Here is a 17,240-nt window from a genome sequence, read left to right as displayed (position 1 = left end):
ATTTAAAAAAAGCGGATTTGTGCATTTAGTCCTTCTCAGGCAAGCACAGGGGTTTAGCCCACAGGAGCGATGCTCCATGATGCTTTTTTTCTTCGAGTGAGGATTAGAATAATAATAATCTGGTCGAAATTAATATATATTTTTACACTTGAAGATCGACTCATTACAAAAAGTGTATGTCATCCAAGACAGACAATAAAAACTAATGGAATGGTCAAAGTTGTCATATTGAAATTTAAGGTTTGTTGATGGATTCATGTCGTCAACTCATGCATCGAGTAACATTACAAGTAAACATTCCACCTTAAAAGTTGCCTGCATTTGGCCCATTGAGTTATTTTTTTCTCCGACTACAGCTGCTGCGAGGCAGCAAAACATCCTTTCATATTATAGTTATGGTTTACTATGCAAAACTCTCCATGGTATGAACAGTGGTTACATGAGCCTCAAAACCAGCCACAACTCAGCCCTGAGCAGAGTGACCATCTGCTATTGACCAATCAACAGACTGCAGTGTCCACAGCTCCACCTTTTAGTACCAGATCTGTGTGCTAGGTACCCCAACAGAGGGGGGACCAAAATAGTAACTGTACGAAACGGTTCCGTCGGTACCATTCACAACTTTTTGCAGTGGAAAAAAAACATACTGATCTGTACCGTACCATACTGCTTGGTCAAAACAAGGCTAAAATGAGTGTGCCACAAACAAATTGCCCCTGGTGGGATTAATAAACTTGTCTGAGTCCACAGCCTACTTAAGACAGTAATGTCAGCCTCCATTTATTTTCGCCAGGGAAGGCCAGTAGGGGGCAAGTCAGCAATTGTATTAGGGCAGCCATGGCCTCCCCTGCCCCCCTCTTGGGGGCACCACTGGAGGTTGAGTGAAGTTGAATTAAACTAAAAATCCGTCGATGATAATAATACTTTTAATAGTTCTAAAATGTTACAGGACAAATGCTGTCCATGTATCAGTGTGGACCTAGGTCTGTCCTGGGTCACCAAAATAATGTGCAGACTGGTTAGCAGTGTATTGAACCACAGGGGAGGTCACCTGATGATGTGGGAACAGCTTCCTGCTTTGTCACCAGGTTTATAAGAACTATGTTATGCAATTCCTTTTAACCCTATGCCTTTGTATTTATTTCATCTATTAAATATTTACACTATAACCTCAAATCAATTGACAGAGCAGTAAACGCCCACAAACATATCTCTCTGATTTCAAACACATGAAACTGTGTCAGTAGACTCCCCTTTACCAAATATAGGTTATCACAACACACAGGCTCTCTCCCTCTCTCTCCGGATTGTACCATCGAAGAGATGAATTTTAACTTGTGCGATGAAAGCTCGAGATGAATACTTCATCTCTGACCCACTTAATATCTCAGGCTCGGTAAGCGGAGCTCTTTCGTGCTCCAGCCCGCTCCTCCGCTGTGCGCTCCCGGTGCGGCGGGAGCTATTAGCGGCGCGCCTCGCCTCCCATCTTCCTCCGCCTGGATCCGACTCCTCTCTCCATCTCGCCTCCACACAGAGAGGAGCGGAGGGGAAAGGAGCAGCGGCACACACCGAGACAGCGGCAACGGGAACGGACAAAGTAAGTAGCTCGAGAGCGGATATGAATGGAAACGTAGTCGGTCTACCTGAGAGGTGAGCCACTTGAGGGCTTTGACGTGACTCCCAGCTGAGTTGAAAAGTAATGGTAGTACTTTAGCGAGCAGTATTTCGTTACTCGTTACATTTGACTACACGGTACTCGGGAAATATCGAGTAAGTTAACGTTTCCTGCAGTAACTTCGGCTAGTTGGTGAGACAGTGCTAAGCTAGCGGTGCGAAAAGGTTATTTCAGGCTAATATTACAACTACTCTACAAGAAGGACACACTTTTTTGCTTTAACACATTGCTTTGTTGTTGAATTTAAACTAAACTTAATATTTTACACATGCTAAGCCTTTATGACACCAGACACTCCTGTGAGTTCATGTGTCTGGTTTTGTGTGACACTGTGCTGATAAGCTGCTTACAAGCCTCTATTACAGATGTTATGTGAAGACCAGGGACATATGGTAATGTGAAAAACACACTGTAGAGTGATGGAGATAAATACATGAGGAATATTAGTGATACGAAACCAAGTATTATCACAAAGTGCCAGTAAGTGACACACACCATTAGTGTCACAGGCACGGAGTATTTGAGTGATAACATAGGGAGCCATGACAAAAGAGAACAAAGTGCTGAAAGGTCAGAGCAGATCCATCATACAGTAAACACTCACTTGTCAGTTTATTAGGCACACCTAGTTAAAACTACTACACTCCTGCAAAAATCCTGGCCTCATGAAAGCTCCAGTGTTTCATTTAATTTTGTTTTAGAGGTGTTTCTAGTGCTTGCTTACACATACCTGATTGCTCGGCCTGTGGTATTGCTGCAGCTTGCACAAAAAACTTCCCACAGAACACTGCGCAACCATGGGTCCTAAACAATACACCTGGGCCCCAAACAGCTATAGATTTATTATGTTGTTGAGATAGGAAAAATGTTGAATTCTGTTGCTATTCTAACTCATTGTACCTCGAAATGGTGCACAAAAGGCCCCGAAGCACTTGCAAAATGTGCAGCTCACATACTTCTTACCTGCTGTGGGCTTCTGCTTCTACTTTAGAGGAAATCATACTACTATACCTGGCATATAAATGTTACTGGTTATGTTGCAGTTTCAGATTTTGTTCACAAAATCTAACAATTAAAACATGATGCATTATTACTCTTATATTTATATTAGAATTGAAAGTTCCACTATAAACAGACCTTAAGTAAGTGAACTGTAGGTACATTGATTCACCCCTCACTTCAAGTAAGAAGGCAAGACATTTACTGTGCAGTATTCGTAGTTTTACTATTAATAGTTAAAAGTTTTACTTCAGAAACAAAATAAAGTGTTGAGCATGTCTTGTATCACTACCAATACCAACATTGCCAGTTAAAGAAAGGGTGAAAGTAAAGCGAGACTCCGTTTGCCTAAATCTGCCCCTAAAAAACACCCAAATCACAGCTACTCATGGTCAGAAACATGGGTGAAATACACTTAGAAGATGTGTTAATTTCCAAATAGGGGTGTTATTAAGTAGAGCATGGATTTAATTAGTGGAGTTATTTTGCAGGCGGTAACATTATTAGTGTTATAAGTTAGTATGGCAGAGAAAAACACAAGATTGTAGCCACTTGGCGGTCACAAACACACAGCGGACATGCTCGACTTTGAAGAGCCTGGAAGCCCCGCCCCTGCTGCTGCACAGAGCCACAGAGTGCTGTTCACTTGTCCCTTCAAAGTTTATTAACATTGAACGTGTCGCATGTCCAAATCACATTAAATTCGACACTGCACATCCTTGGCTCCCCGGCAGTACGCCCGCCAAGTGTGAAGTAGATTAGGTGGAAGGTTCTTGAGATATGTGAAGGACACACACACACACACACACACACACACACACACACACACACACACACACATACATACAGATAGACAGGCAGAGATGTCCTGCTTTATTGTGAAATTCTCGCTTATATAACGGGTGGAGAAAATATTAAAAAACCTGAAACATTATAATCTTCACTTAGTCAGGATTTACTGCAGGGCTGCTGTATTAGATTGCATAAGTTTTAGCTGAACCTCATAAACTGGAAAATGAGTCGAAGTCCCTGTTTGAATATTATTGGATTATTTACATCATTTGTCATCATTCACGTTTTTTAAACTCCTTACCCAGCTCATGAAGCGATGATTGATGATGATGGATCTATTGTTACAGCCCTCATGACAGTGATGACAGTGAATATAAAGACTATCCAGGCCTTATCTGAAAGGTCACTTACTCAATATTCACCACACTTGTCTGTCTTCAGTCTGTCTAGGTTCAGGCTGAGCGCAGATGTACAAGAGGAAGAATGACATTTCTTTGTCTTCTTTTCTCCCCCAGGGAGATTGTCACTCTCCTCTACTGTCATACTTTGCTCCAAAGTTGGAAACTCTATTCTTTATACTCAAGCAGTCCCCATTAGAAACTCCAGGGGAGGGACGTGGGCGCCAACTTTGCTAAATTTCAACTACTTTTTCAACTGTAAAACTATTTTGTCAATAATATTTGATAAAGTTAGTTAATTATTTATAGAATCTGAGCAACTAAAACCATACCGCATGGGACTAGTAGTACCTGGGGATGCACAGGATAAGTGAAGTCTGTATTTTACTCAAATTTAATGACATTATCCCCCCACTATGATGCACATAGTCATCTGTAACTCTACACAACACAGAAACACTTCACAACATTACTAGTGGTGATGCACAGTGTTAACCTCCTTTTTTCTTTTAAATGTGGCTTAAAGAAACAGAACTGATTCTGCCATAAATGGTCACGTTACCCATCTCATCATCTCTCAGGATATCGCTCCTCTGATGGATTTGAGCTTGCTTTTTCTGCAAACAGGTCTCCATGCTGTGAGCCTGCTGGACACATAAATACTGCCCAAACTTTCCTTTATAACTGCCAACACAGCCTCCGTAATTCTTGACCAGAAAAGAGGCACAAACATGCCGAGGGGAAAACAAAAACCTAAAACTGGTCCCACATCACCGAGATGCTGATTCACACGGGACTAATATTATCACACAACCTCCACATTTGGTAAAACATGGTAGGTATGACAAATGACGGACATGGCAGGGTCACACAGGATTAAGATCACAGGCGCAAATATTACCAAAGGTCACAAGGTAATACTAGTCCTGTGCAAGAAGGGCACAAGTGCAGTTTTCTATTTTAAAGTTGCAGAGCAAGGAAGTGATTACTCTATACGTTGTCCCTGTCGATTATTCAAGTACTTGCCTATCCCTATTATGAAATAACCATACATTATATTTGCACTGTAAAGCTGAAATGCTTGCAGTGTTGGTATGTGATAATCCTCTGTGGTGTAGAGTTTATAGTGTCATCTTCTTGACTTCACAGATAACTCAATCGCAGTGCTGAGAAATCATCGAGGCTTTCCTGTCTGAGATTCCCACCTGACGGTACAGTAGTGTCATTGATTTTCTTCTGGTTGAGGAGCCTCACCTCCTCTCCCCATGCTTTCCTTTTCACTCCCCCCTCCTCACTTTCTACTTCCTGCCCTCATCCTTTCTCATTCCACGAGCATTGATTACTTCCTTCTACACATACACACTCATAAATACCATTTAAGCCAGTTGCTGTGCGCAGTGTGCAGCGTTACGTTAAATCGATGGGGTTCGATGCCGGCCTCAGTGTAACGTTAGCCTGCTCATTTTTCTCGTAAGACAAACAGGATGGAGCTCCTTCCTGTCAAAGTTAGGAGGAAGTTAAAAAGTGATATAACGTATGTCTGTCAAACACTGCTCTTGGGATGACAGGCCATCTCTCTCTGACAAGGTGAGTGACATTTTCAAATTTTGCATTGGCAGCGGTGCTCCAAAATCATGATTTGATTGATGACTGGTGGCACACACTTTATATCATATATTTTTAGTACAAAACAGTAACTTGCATGAATTTACTGTATACTTGCTGAGCAAAGTGTACTGCTTACATTAACAGAATGTATACACTCTCCATTGGTATATGCTGTTTGCTTAGTGGCATTGTCGAGACCACCTAAACTGAGAGTCCTGACCAAATCCAGAGTGAATCTAGACCAACACAAGACCACACTTTTGAGGGGTTGAGACCAAGTCAAGACCAGACCAGTGCAAGTCCCACACTGCATGACACACTTGGAATAAAATGTGCAACATGACAACCACAGGCCTCCTCAAATTGATCTGTGAAATACACATTCCCATAAAAACACCCCAAAAAACAACTGAAGATTACTCTCCATTCACCTATTTTTACTGCCATATATTATATATATGTGTGTCGTATAAGTGTGAAAGACGTTTTTATAAAATATTCAAAAGGCAGAGGTGAATTTTATGTGTAGGAAATTTTCCTTTGTTATGAGTCAACAAAGACAAGCACTAAGAAGCTGAAATCAATGTAACCATCCTTATTCAAGAACCCTTTTTACACAGGGAATTTAGTACTATATATATAAGAGTCCTTTTTGTTTTAGACTGAGACAAGACCGAGTAAAAATGCTGTAGATTCCGAGACAAGACTGAGACCTTGAAAAGGTGGTTTTAAGATCAAGACCGCTCTTGAGTGCTACATCACTTGAGCCCAGTGGTAGTGGTAAATTAACCACTAGAATAATGAAAAAAAATCAAATATATAGCAGCCCTAAGAGAAAACATTCTTAAATTTATATGTGGTGATATTCAGTACATTTAACTACAATGGAATTAACCTCTGTCTGTCTGTACTGTATGACTGTCCTTCATTTTTCTTGACAACCATTCATTCGATCAACTTCACACTGAGCTGGTGTTTTACTAAGGACCCAAGAAAGTGCAGTGTCGAGTGTGAGTTCTTAAGATCGGACATATTTATCGGTAGTGTGCTAAGTACACACTGTGTAGTGTGTAGTGTATTGAAAGAGGACTCCATTAACTGCTACATCCCCAAACAGCATGCTGAGTACGGCTTGCTCTCAAACAGGAAGTCAGTCTCTCCATTACATAGATATTATGAACCAAGTCAATCCATTCATCAACACTAGGCATATTTCTTTTCAGCCATTTCTTGGTTAAGGATTTCTTACCTGCCACCAATAGTATTCTCAGCAGATATTTATCCTTTTTTCTCCATTCGAATTCCTCCAGACTGATCAGGTACATCAGTTCAAAATTAAAGGTTATTTTGGTTCGGTTGTTTCAAGAATGCCATGAATTTTAGTCCAAAAGGAAGCAACCAAAAGGTACCCCCAGAAGATATGGAAGTGATTTGCTGCTTAATTCCCACACAATCGCCAACAGTCCATTTGGTTTTGTAAAGATTTTTTCTGGGCAGGAGTACAAAAATAACGCATGACATTCTTCCAGCCAAATTCTCTCCAGGATGGAGAGCTTGTCGTTTTCCATTGTTGTCTAAGTATCTCTTCCCATTCACCTTGTGTGATAGTCAGGTCTCCCTCAGTTTCCCACCTTGTTTTAACTCTACAATAGGCACATTTTAAACAGGCAATGCACAAGTGAATTCCAATATATGAATTCTTGGTTGCTATCCAGATGATAGTAAACCATAGACTGTAAAAATAATGGACGTAGCTACTGTGACATCACCCACTGGTTTGTGGACTCACATTTTGAAGCCTTAAGTTTGGCATATTGGCTGTCATCATTTGGAGCCAGAAGAGACCATATTTGGGTCAGAGGGGTGGATCTGATGGAGAGGCTGAGGACAAAATGGGCAGTCACTCAAAGCGGCCTGCCCTTACTAATGCATAACTTAAAGCCTTATTAAAATGTGAATGAGTGAGTTATTTAAGAATTCACCCGCTACAGTTGTCATGAATGGGGAAATGATCTGCCTGTACCAGGCTGTAAACATGTTTATTTCAGGTGTACAGTTGGGGATTTTAAAATGGGGGTCTGTGGGGATTGACTAGCTTCTGAAGCCAGCCTCAAGTGGCCATTCGAGGAACTGCAGTTTTTGGCACTCCCACTTTGGCCTCATTTTTCAGCCCCAGAAGTTGCTTGGAATAAAGTTAAACCTGAGCTTGAGCTTGTCAGGTGACATAGTCACATAGAAAGATTAGTGAAAATGTGTTGAAACTGTGATACAGATATAATGTTTTTTTCCAAGCAGGGACTACTTTACGTGTATGTACAGAGAGCTGCAGTGAAAGGTTTGAGACTGTGTGCAGCTAATAATCACAGCATGGCTTATGAATTCATGCTTGCTCAGCAGGTCCAATAATAGGCCTGCCTAGATCAGCTATAATTTATAACAAAACAGTAACAAATGATTTCCTCAGGTCAGCTGACTTAGTTTAGATAGTCTTGGTGGCCTGCTTTTTCTCAACACATTGCTTGCTAAAGTGTTGGCACACAGAACTGGAGCTAGTGATCTACAGGGACACATAACACTGGTGTTTGTCTTCTTGTTGCTTAACTTCACAATGTGAATGTGTTTATAGCTCACCAGACTGAGGGCGAGCAGCCTGGTTACTGTGTAGCTGTAGAACTGGTGGATAAAAGCGAGCCTGCCAGCAGAACACACTGTCCAGACCTCCTGCTGTCTTATGATCCTCACAGAGAGGAGATAAACACACTCTTTATATTATCTATAGATGCCTCTGCCCATAAACCCACCTCCTACCCCTGAACTAACTCTGTTACAGAAGCGAAAATGCCCTCACTATGCACAAATGCTCTCACTCTGAAAGTCAACCATTCAGATCTTTAAAGGGTAGCAGTACAGCAACACTCACACACATAAAAGCATGGTGCAATGAAAGAACCGTTAGGGAGTTCATTCCAATTCTGCTGACAGCAGATAGGTCTTACCATTCTCTTTCTCTATCACATAGTAATTACTTATAAGGCCACAGGGATTATGATGTCCCTAACTCCCCTCTGTAATAGAGCTAGTGCTCCATATAACCCGTTAGCTTTGCTACCCAGACTCTATCACCCCCCTCATTAAGCTGTCCCTCCCTCTCATTATCTCCTCCATGTAATATCCTCCATCCATTAACTTAGCCCACTTCTCCCACTCTTCACCATTATTCCCCCTCCTCTCTCTGCCTCTCCTCCATCTTTCCTTTCCTTACGCTTTTCCCTCCTTTGCTCTTTTCTTCACTCAAGCCTTCACAGCACTGCCACACTAGATCAGCTCACTCTAATTTGACTCCTACACAGCAGTCAGTGAAAGGGAGCAGAACCACTATGCCCTGAATGTACGAGTGGATGAGCCAGGGAGGGGGGCCGTGCTTCAGGGACACAACACAGTACAGTGGAAACTCAATATACATTGTCCTTATGTAACCAAGCGTGTTCAGTGGTGCAGGCACGTCATGTCCATGCATACATCAAGCTTTGTTTTCTCAGCTCTGCTAATGTTTGCTTCTTTTCCTTAGCGCCTGTATCTATTTCCGTCTCGTCTCCATGGCTCCTGGCGCAGCAACATGCACGATGCAGCCGCGTCTTATCATTAGCTTCTCAGCCACTTCCACTCTCTCATTAAGATCATTTGTGCACCTGTGCATTAAAAAGCACGAGTATGTGTGGCGAAGCTAAATACTGTGTGTTGTTTTTCAAAAGATGGTTAAACTTTGACCTTAAGACGCTGGAAAAGCATGGAAATCCAGTTCTATATGAAAAAAAAAAACAGTAATTTATCCTGTGCTGTTCTCTTAAACCCTTATTATGAATACTGCTGAAACAAGCACAACAAGAGATGAATGTTTCTGTAGTGTCTTTTCAGGGTAATGCTCCTATAGCTGTTCTAATCATGCAAAAAACAAACAGGGCAAACAAGAACTGCTAGTTTCCATGGTGCATAGGGAGTTAATTAAGATTCCCCCAAAATGTAAACAAATTTAGTCAATGTCCACTTAGTAGCTTTACATGTGTATCTCACAGTTCCACTATAGATGGAGTTTACTCAACTGTCTTTGATGGCTTAGTTGTCATCATGTGACCTAAGTATAGGGTTTTGGTTATGTGAACAGGTGGTTGAATGTTACGGGAGATGGTAACCCTTGTTTCTGTTCAAAGATGAGGCTTTTCTCAATTCTCAATTTGTACCTCCTTGATTCCTTTCCTCACCTTCTCCCCATATGTCTTAGTTTCTGCCACCTGAGTTGCGAGCTGAGGAGGCAAGGAAGAGACTAGTGTTGTCTCAATACTTGAATTTCTAATTTCGATACAGTAACTTGAAAAATATAGATATTTGATAACATTGTTGATACCAGATGAAAGTAGCAAGGCTGTATCATGAGAAAGATGAATTTTCTTCTCCTGGTTAGTTGCAGAGAACAACACAATGACTGTACTAAACATTACCAACAAGAGAGCGTGAGAAAGCACAGCTGGTACCGGTTTATCGATACAGAAGAAAATGACTATTGAAACCGTTTTAAACATTCAGAATCACTATTAATCGATAAATGGTCATTTTTGACAACACTAAAAGAGACATGAGGAGAGAGAAGTCAGTGCAACAGGCATTATACAAAATGAGCCATCCTTGCTCAAAGCTGTCATTTTAAAGCAACTAGATACGACGTGTGGCACAGCTGCATCATCAGCTGTATGTCCCGACTCTTTCATATGTCACAGATGCTGAAAAGACGTCCACAAAGGACACACCTGTGCATCCTAGCTCCTAGTACTCTAGCAAGCCTCTACTCTTCTCAAGATGCTTTTTAGGAATTGAGATGGTGCACTTAACCACCGCCAAGAGCCAAAAGCAGATAGATTTTCCATTTGGCAAGTGAACCTCAAGAGGCTATCCACCATGATGGCGGGTATGTTTGTGCCAAATTAGTCATGTAACAAAAGACTATTTTGAGAGTCTCTGAAATAACCAAAGAGTTCTACATTTTTGGACAATTTATTTTGTCCTCTGAAATTTGGTTGAAATGTTGTCCAAGGCCCAGTTTTTTTTCTGGTTGTCCTTACAAGTTGCGAGTGCTGTAATCCTGGGTGTTCGGACACCAACATTATCACCTCCTCCATCTTATCCTCTTTCTGTCTCTACGATGCCCGCTATTATATCGGCCTGAACCCGGCGGCAATCGCCAGAAGTTCAGTACAGTGAACTCTTACCCCTACATTTGTGTTATCACTTTCTCTCTGCTGCCTTTCCCTTGTTGAAATGACCAGAAAGCCCCATTAGGCTAATTTGTAGGTAAAGGTTATGAGTTGCGCCCATACTTATGAAGGTAATCAAATAGTAACACGAAGGCTTCGTCGCCTGAACAATGACGGCAAACTCTTAATTACCTACCACATTGTCAGCAGCATCACATTACAGATTCACTAGACATATACACTGCATCACTGCTTACCAGAGGGAACTTACTCACATGCTGAGGCTGTGATGATGAGTTGTTCAATATATTTAACTAATTTTGCTCAAGATTTTGATCTGAAGTTTAACAATTTATTATTTTGGCTGGTAAAAAATATGCCTGGCTGGTGGATTTTTTTTATCTACCAGTTCCCTTGGCTGGTGAGTCAAAAACTGAATTTCGGACACTGTGGGCTGAGATCGATTTCCAGGTCAACTGGCAGGAGGATAGAGTGAGAGGAGAGATGAGATGAACGTCCTTCTAGATTTTTCTCCTGCTCAGTCACCTCTGACCGCCTACCAGCTAATAACAGCACAGACCAGAAAAGATGTCTAGCTGTCTGTTTGAACTAGACTGACTTTTGTTGAACAGTTTTGAAGCTGAAGTGTTTTACATTTTAACGGCATTTGATGACTTTTCACAAGAAAAAGGGCACCACACGATCTCTTTGACAGACTGACATGAATATAGACAGACATTACTCAGGCATGAAATGTCTCATCCACATATATCTCTGCTACACTGACACATATTTGTATATTTAGGTTTGATATTTGCTCTGTGCTGAAAATAATATGTGGTATGACTAGCTAGAGGCATGTGATTGTACCATGAGCAAACAGAGAGTGAAGACTGAGGGAAAACAGCCTCTGATTCAAAGGGTTAACTAAAATGTGACACTTTCAGATAGCAGGTGTGAAAAAATGTGAAAACTTCTATTAAAGGTATAGTTGGGGTGTTTTGAAGTGGAGCTGTAAGAGATACTTATCTATCGTAGGTGTATTACGTACGGTAGACTGGCTGCCAGGACGCTCCCTGTTTGGAGGATCAGACACGAATAGCACCTCAGAAGCTCAGCTATGCATCGGAGAGGATTAGGGTGTTCAGCAAAATGTATTTTAGCCAAAAAAAAATCAATATTAGTCTAAGTGGAAGCTATATTGGGAATATTTTCACGGCTTTACTTGCTGTCAGACAGCTCCTTCCTTTGGCACTACATTTTTGCAACAGTTTAACTTCCATATTCCTATGCAAAAATACTCAACTATGCCATGCAAGATATTATGCTGCAGGTCAGGTGTTCGGGTCACGCTCTCTGTGGTTTTTGGAAGAGACAACATATACAAGAAGAAAAAAAACGCAGTGATTTTGACAGCGACTGTGAAATGCCATTCTCTGTGGAGACAAAAGGATATTCTTGTGGACCAGTATATAGAGAAGAAGAACCTTTGTGGAAGGAGATAGAACAAGCCAAAAAACAGCGACTGAGATTAAACTTGAGGCCCAGAAAGAGCAGAAGCTCACTGTGAACTGTAAATGCATGCTCACCAACCCAGAGAGCTTCAGCTGCCTGGACTTGGTTACAAAACAACCTCATGATCTTTCTAAATTGGAAAATGCCAGCACTTCACACACAACCTTATACCGGTTGTTTAATAAGTCACATACAGCAGTGCTCTGCAGCAAGTGTCTCAGGCATCTTGCAGGTGAAGTGTTGATGTCTTTATTCAGTGTATCTTGCCACAGCTCTTTTCATTTCTTTGTTTGAACAGCTCGGAAAAACACAAGCACACACTATTTTATATACTTATAGAACAGGGAAGCTTTGTTTCAGTTGGCTCGTGCAACAGTACTGTCTGACCCGAACAGCAGACCTGCGGTGTATAACAGTGCTCAGCACAGTGAGACGTTTTTGCTCAGGAATATGGAAGTTATGTTTCAGAAAATGTACCAGAGGAAAAGGCTGTCTGACAGTGGCTAAAATATGCTTTGCTGTTAATCCTAATACACAGCAGTGCATAGCTGAGCTTCTGGGGCACTAGTCCCATCTATTCTTCCAAACAGGGAGCACACTTACCATCATCTACTATAGATAATACACTGGCTATAGATGAGTACCTCATATAGACCCACTTTTGAACTCTATATTTACCTCATAAAGATGTTTAAGTAAAGAATACGCTTTAAGACTTACATAGAATTGGCAAGTAACTCTAGATTAAGTGTTTTTTTCCATCTATCACATTCTTGGCCTGTCGTGTATTTCCCAATGGAGCCTCTCTTTGCACAGGCTGATAGATGGTAAGGGTGTTCATGCATTGTACTGATAGTGACATAAAAATCAGAGAAGGAGAAAGACATGGGCGCTCTATTCTTTCCTCTTAAACGTGATGGCACACTTGAGTTGCTACGGTGACAGTGTACTCACTTTTACAGCATCTGTCAGCTGAACACAGACACATGCGCATATACACGCACAAATAAAACACACACAAAAACACATACGGACTGCCACACTAAGCGAGCGAGCGAAACAGAGTGAGTTGTTTGTCTTTTAAAGGCAGATAAGAGAAACGCCAACTGCTGCGCAACAGCCTCAGCCAACAATCAGCCACAACTTATTTAGTCTCAGCTCTCTCATTATAGAACCTGGACCAGATTTAGCCTGCTAATTCACTTCATCAGTACCAATACAGACATAGGAACAGCTGGGCTGGAGCGTTTTGCCATTTTAATCTTGTGTAAAATATGTAAATGACAGCATTCACAGTGAGGTGGCCAGCAGCAGCAGCCACAGCAGCAGAGCTAAAAGAAGCTCCAATGACAGCAGCAGGTAATTTTCATGCTCCGGGTTGTGGCAACATTATTATGCTGCATTGTTTCTTCTTACCATAGAGTCTCTGTCTGCTGATGGTGATTTATTACAGATAGCACACGGTGTGTTTGTGTGTGCACAGTAGAGATAAGATTACCAGAGAGAGCAGCCATTGGCTCCGTTTGCTCTCTGGAGGCTGAGGGATGCCGTCTCTCCCTCTGGCCTATTGATCCGGAGGTCAGCTCAGACTCTGAGAGTCTTCTTGGTTGAGCAACTCTGCAGCCCACAAACCTTCAGACTTTAGCTTCCTGCCCCACTCTGTTAAGGCAGCACATTCGCCTAATCCTGTCTGGGCCATTAGATCGGTTGGAGCTGGGCAGCCAGGTAACCCAGAGCTCCAGCTAATCTTGGAGCTGACCGGCGGCAGGATGTCTGCAGCTGCTGCTGGGAACAAGGTGGTGATTCAGTTGGTTGAGAGGAGCTGAGCTGTGGATCTGTCAGCCAGAGAGCCTGAATGTGTTGACGGTGAAATGTGCTGTGTGTTCACATGGTGAGGAAGAGCTCTCGCGCCTTGAGGTATTACAGCTAAGAGGCGGTGTAAATGTCATGTACAATATACTGTGTTGGTCTGAAGCAAAGCAGAGAAAATGAAGCATGCTGTCCTGTAAATCTCATCCAAAAGTGATCTACAAGTTCTTCTTTACTTTGGCTCTATCTTTAGTGCTCAACTCACTTTGCTGCAGTGTTTCTGCTCTGCACTTTCCAGACTTCACCTGTCAATGAAACTGTGTAGGTAGCACTTCTTTTTTTGCATTTCCTACAAATAAAGTTTTCAGCTTCTTTGGGTTTCTTTACTTTGCCTGTTCATCCATGGTAGCTCTCACTGCCAATTCTTCTTCTATTAATTCCAGAAAAGGCAGAAACAAAAGCACATCCATTCCCATTCTCCAGGATAGCACAACCTGAAACCTCTTTGGAATAATACTTTATGTGTAGAAGCTTTTCAGGCGTGGCTGAGATGCTGCATGACTGACATGGGATATGCAACGTTACTGGCTAACATATATGTCTGTTACTGTTTGTAACTGTTCCTCACGGCTTTATTCGGACATGATGCAAGATTTACAGAAAGAGATAATGCTCTGGTGATATTTGGCCTCTTTTACATGAGAGGGAGCAGAAAGAGAGAACAATACTGTGGAAACAGTGAAAAGTAATTATATGAGGTCTATTTCCAAGGGCACGGTCACACATGAGAGAATGCAGGTGAGTCTTACATTCCACGCCTTTCTCCTGACTCACTGCCAGCCATGCAGCATCTCTCATGTGAGGCAGTTTGTATTTATCATGACCAGTGTTATACAATACCGGCTGGTCAGACACGACAATAATCAATGTCTCCTGCACACATATTTCTTTGCTGTTGGTTGAGGCTGTAATTTCGCTGGTAAAGTTCAGTTGAGCACCACGCAGTGCAAAGATGTGACTTTGCTTTGCTATTCAACAAAGTTCATTTACAGCATGTGTGACAGTGCTCTAATACAACCCACAGGAAAATTTCCCAAAATTAGCACCCTTATTGGCAGATGACAGAGTAGCTTGTACATAACTGTTAATAATCGCAATTTTAAAAATGTTAACGTAATTTTAATGTAAAAAGTGCACACTTGCACCATAAACTATATGGTTACGTTTAGCAAGACAGTTATGGTTTGGCTTAAAATAATTGTGTCTGTTATTAACATAACAAACTAATACCATAATGTTAGGTTGTTAAAGTAAATCAATGTTTAGGCTTCACGCAGGACTCGAATAGCTGTCTCCTGAGTCAAAGTCCTGTGTTTGTTTGACCCTACCCAAGCAAAATTTTCATGTGGGAGGACATAGCCAAAGTTTTTATTGAGCATTTTGAGAGAGGGATTGACATTATATTGATATGGCACACTGATTAACAAGAAACAGACACTTCATGACAAAAAGGTAGCTTACCGCTGATTAAGGGGAATATTTTGGCAGATTAATATTAGAAGTATGTTTTCTTTAGTGTATAGTGAGCTAAAAATAAGAATCCTGTTTTTGCTACCTTAGAATGAGCCATTTCTATCTACATAGGCAATGTGTCCACATCTAGAGATTGCTATGTTGCACCACCATGCTTCTATAGTAGCCCAGAATGGACAAACCAAACACTGGCTCGAGATAGGGCCATTCGCATTTTTGCATTAGCCACCATAGTAAGCAGCCCCACCCTGACAAGAGAATCGGGAAAACAACGTTTTTTATGTTAAAGGTGGAGAGTAGGAGACCTTTGCAGAAAATTCAGCTCCTGGTAAACTGTAGTGCTAGTTACTTTTACAGTTTACTAAAAGGGGATCGATTTCAATGTTATCAGATCCAGATGTCATCAGAGTTGAACTGAGGTTGCACGTGGATACATTTCACTATATTTATAGATGTGATCATAAGCAGTGTCAGTATAAGCATCACATACTTGTCTCTCCCTTATTTTAATGCTATATCTCTCTTGCTCATTAGAGTTTAGGTGAGCTCACTGCAGGACCTCAGTGAGGTGAACAAAACATATTTATTCATATGAAAATGTTCCAGATAATTACTCAGAGGCCTGTAGTGATAAAAACAAGAACTACTGTGTTTTCACTTTCCTGTGTCTATCTTTACTTTGCAAAGACTTTTTCTCGCTCCTAAAGTTAAATGGATCTGTTTCAATAGCAGGTTGTTACCATGAAGTGGCTGGCCTGTGCTGAACTTAACCAGATAAGGCTTGCTTGAGCCAAAACAGTACTGATTGTATCAGACTCAGGGAGGTGGAACTGCTGTTGGAGCTCTGGGGGACGGATTCAGCATTGTTAAAACCAGGCCAGTGTGAAATACTGTTTGTCTGATAAAGCTCTGGTACCTTCTTCTGCATTTTTATACTCTCTCACACACAAACACACAAATAAGAGCACACACACACACGCACATGCATACACTAACAAATTTTGGCAACTTTGGCGGTGTACTGAGGTCAGCTACAGACTGCAGCACAGATGCGCTATTTAAATACTGCAGACTAATTAAATACAAGTCAATAAATGATCCCTCGGTGAACTGCCTGCACCAACAGAGGGAGAGAGGGAGAGTCCAGAGAGGGACAGTTGTAGAACAGAGTAAAGCACACCAGGCGTTTCATCTGACCTCTAAATAATGAAAAATAGGTTACTGCACTAAAAATACCTTGTGTAGGTTATTGAAGCCTTTTCCCAAATCACAGCCCAACCTGTAAGACTTGAAAGAGGGATTAAAGGAGACTGAGGGAAAGAGGTTGTTTGATTCAGACCATACAGCAGATTCAAGATTGCTGCTGTATTTCAAGCTATAATGTGGCTGTCAAAGCAGTAGTCCGGTCCTCTTCATCCATATTTTCAAACCTCACTGTGTTCTCAAAACCATGATGTCTATAAATACTGTTTTTGTTCCAATTGCAGGATTTTTTACTTGCAGATTATCTTGTAAAAACAAGCTGAAACAAACATGTAAATACAGGTCAGGCACAGGAGCAGTGCAATTTTGGCAGTTGTTTTGGCACCAGATATGTAGACTACCTCTTATCGCAAACAAAAGTGCAAACAGCAGTGATTTGTTGTTTTTTTTTTGGACTTTGTT

The 17,240-nt window shown here is 41.5% G+C and overlaps 1 protein-coding gene across 1 annotated transcript in view; it reads left to right on the top strand.

The window, feature by feature from the left end:
* The first annotated feature begins 1,337 nt into the window (after positions 1-1,337).
* klhdc8a (kelch domain containing 8A) overlaps positions 1,338-17,240 on the top strand; it is a 48,937-nt gene continuing 33,034 nt past the window's right edge. Inside the window, exons 1-2 of the mRNA XM_033626081.2 lie at positions 1,338-1,597; positions 5,014-5,075. The gene's annotated coding sequence lies outside the window, so the exon portion shown is untranslated. The remainder of the gene's footprint in view (positions 1,598-5,013; positions 5,076-17,240) is intronic.

The sequence above is a fragment of the Epinephelus lanceolatus genome, chromosome 1 (assembly GCF_041903045.1).
Source record: "Epinephelus lanceolatus isolate andai-2023 chromosome 1, ASM4190304v1, whole genome shotgun sequence".
Lineage (NCBI taxonomy): Eukaryota > Metazoa > Chordata > Actinopteri > Perciformes > Serranidae > Epinephelus > Epinephelus lanceolatus.
The sequence above is the reverse complement of the archived record's forward strand: the minus strand, read 5'-3'. Positions and strand labels throughout refer to the sequence as shown.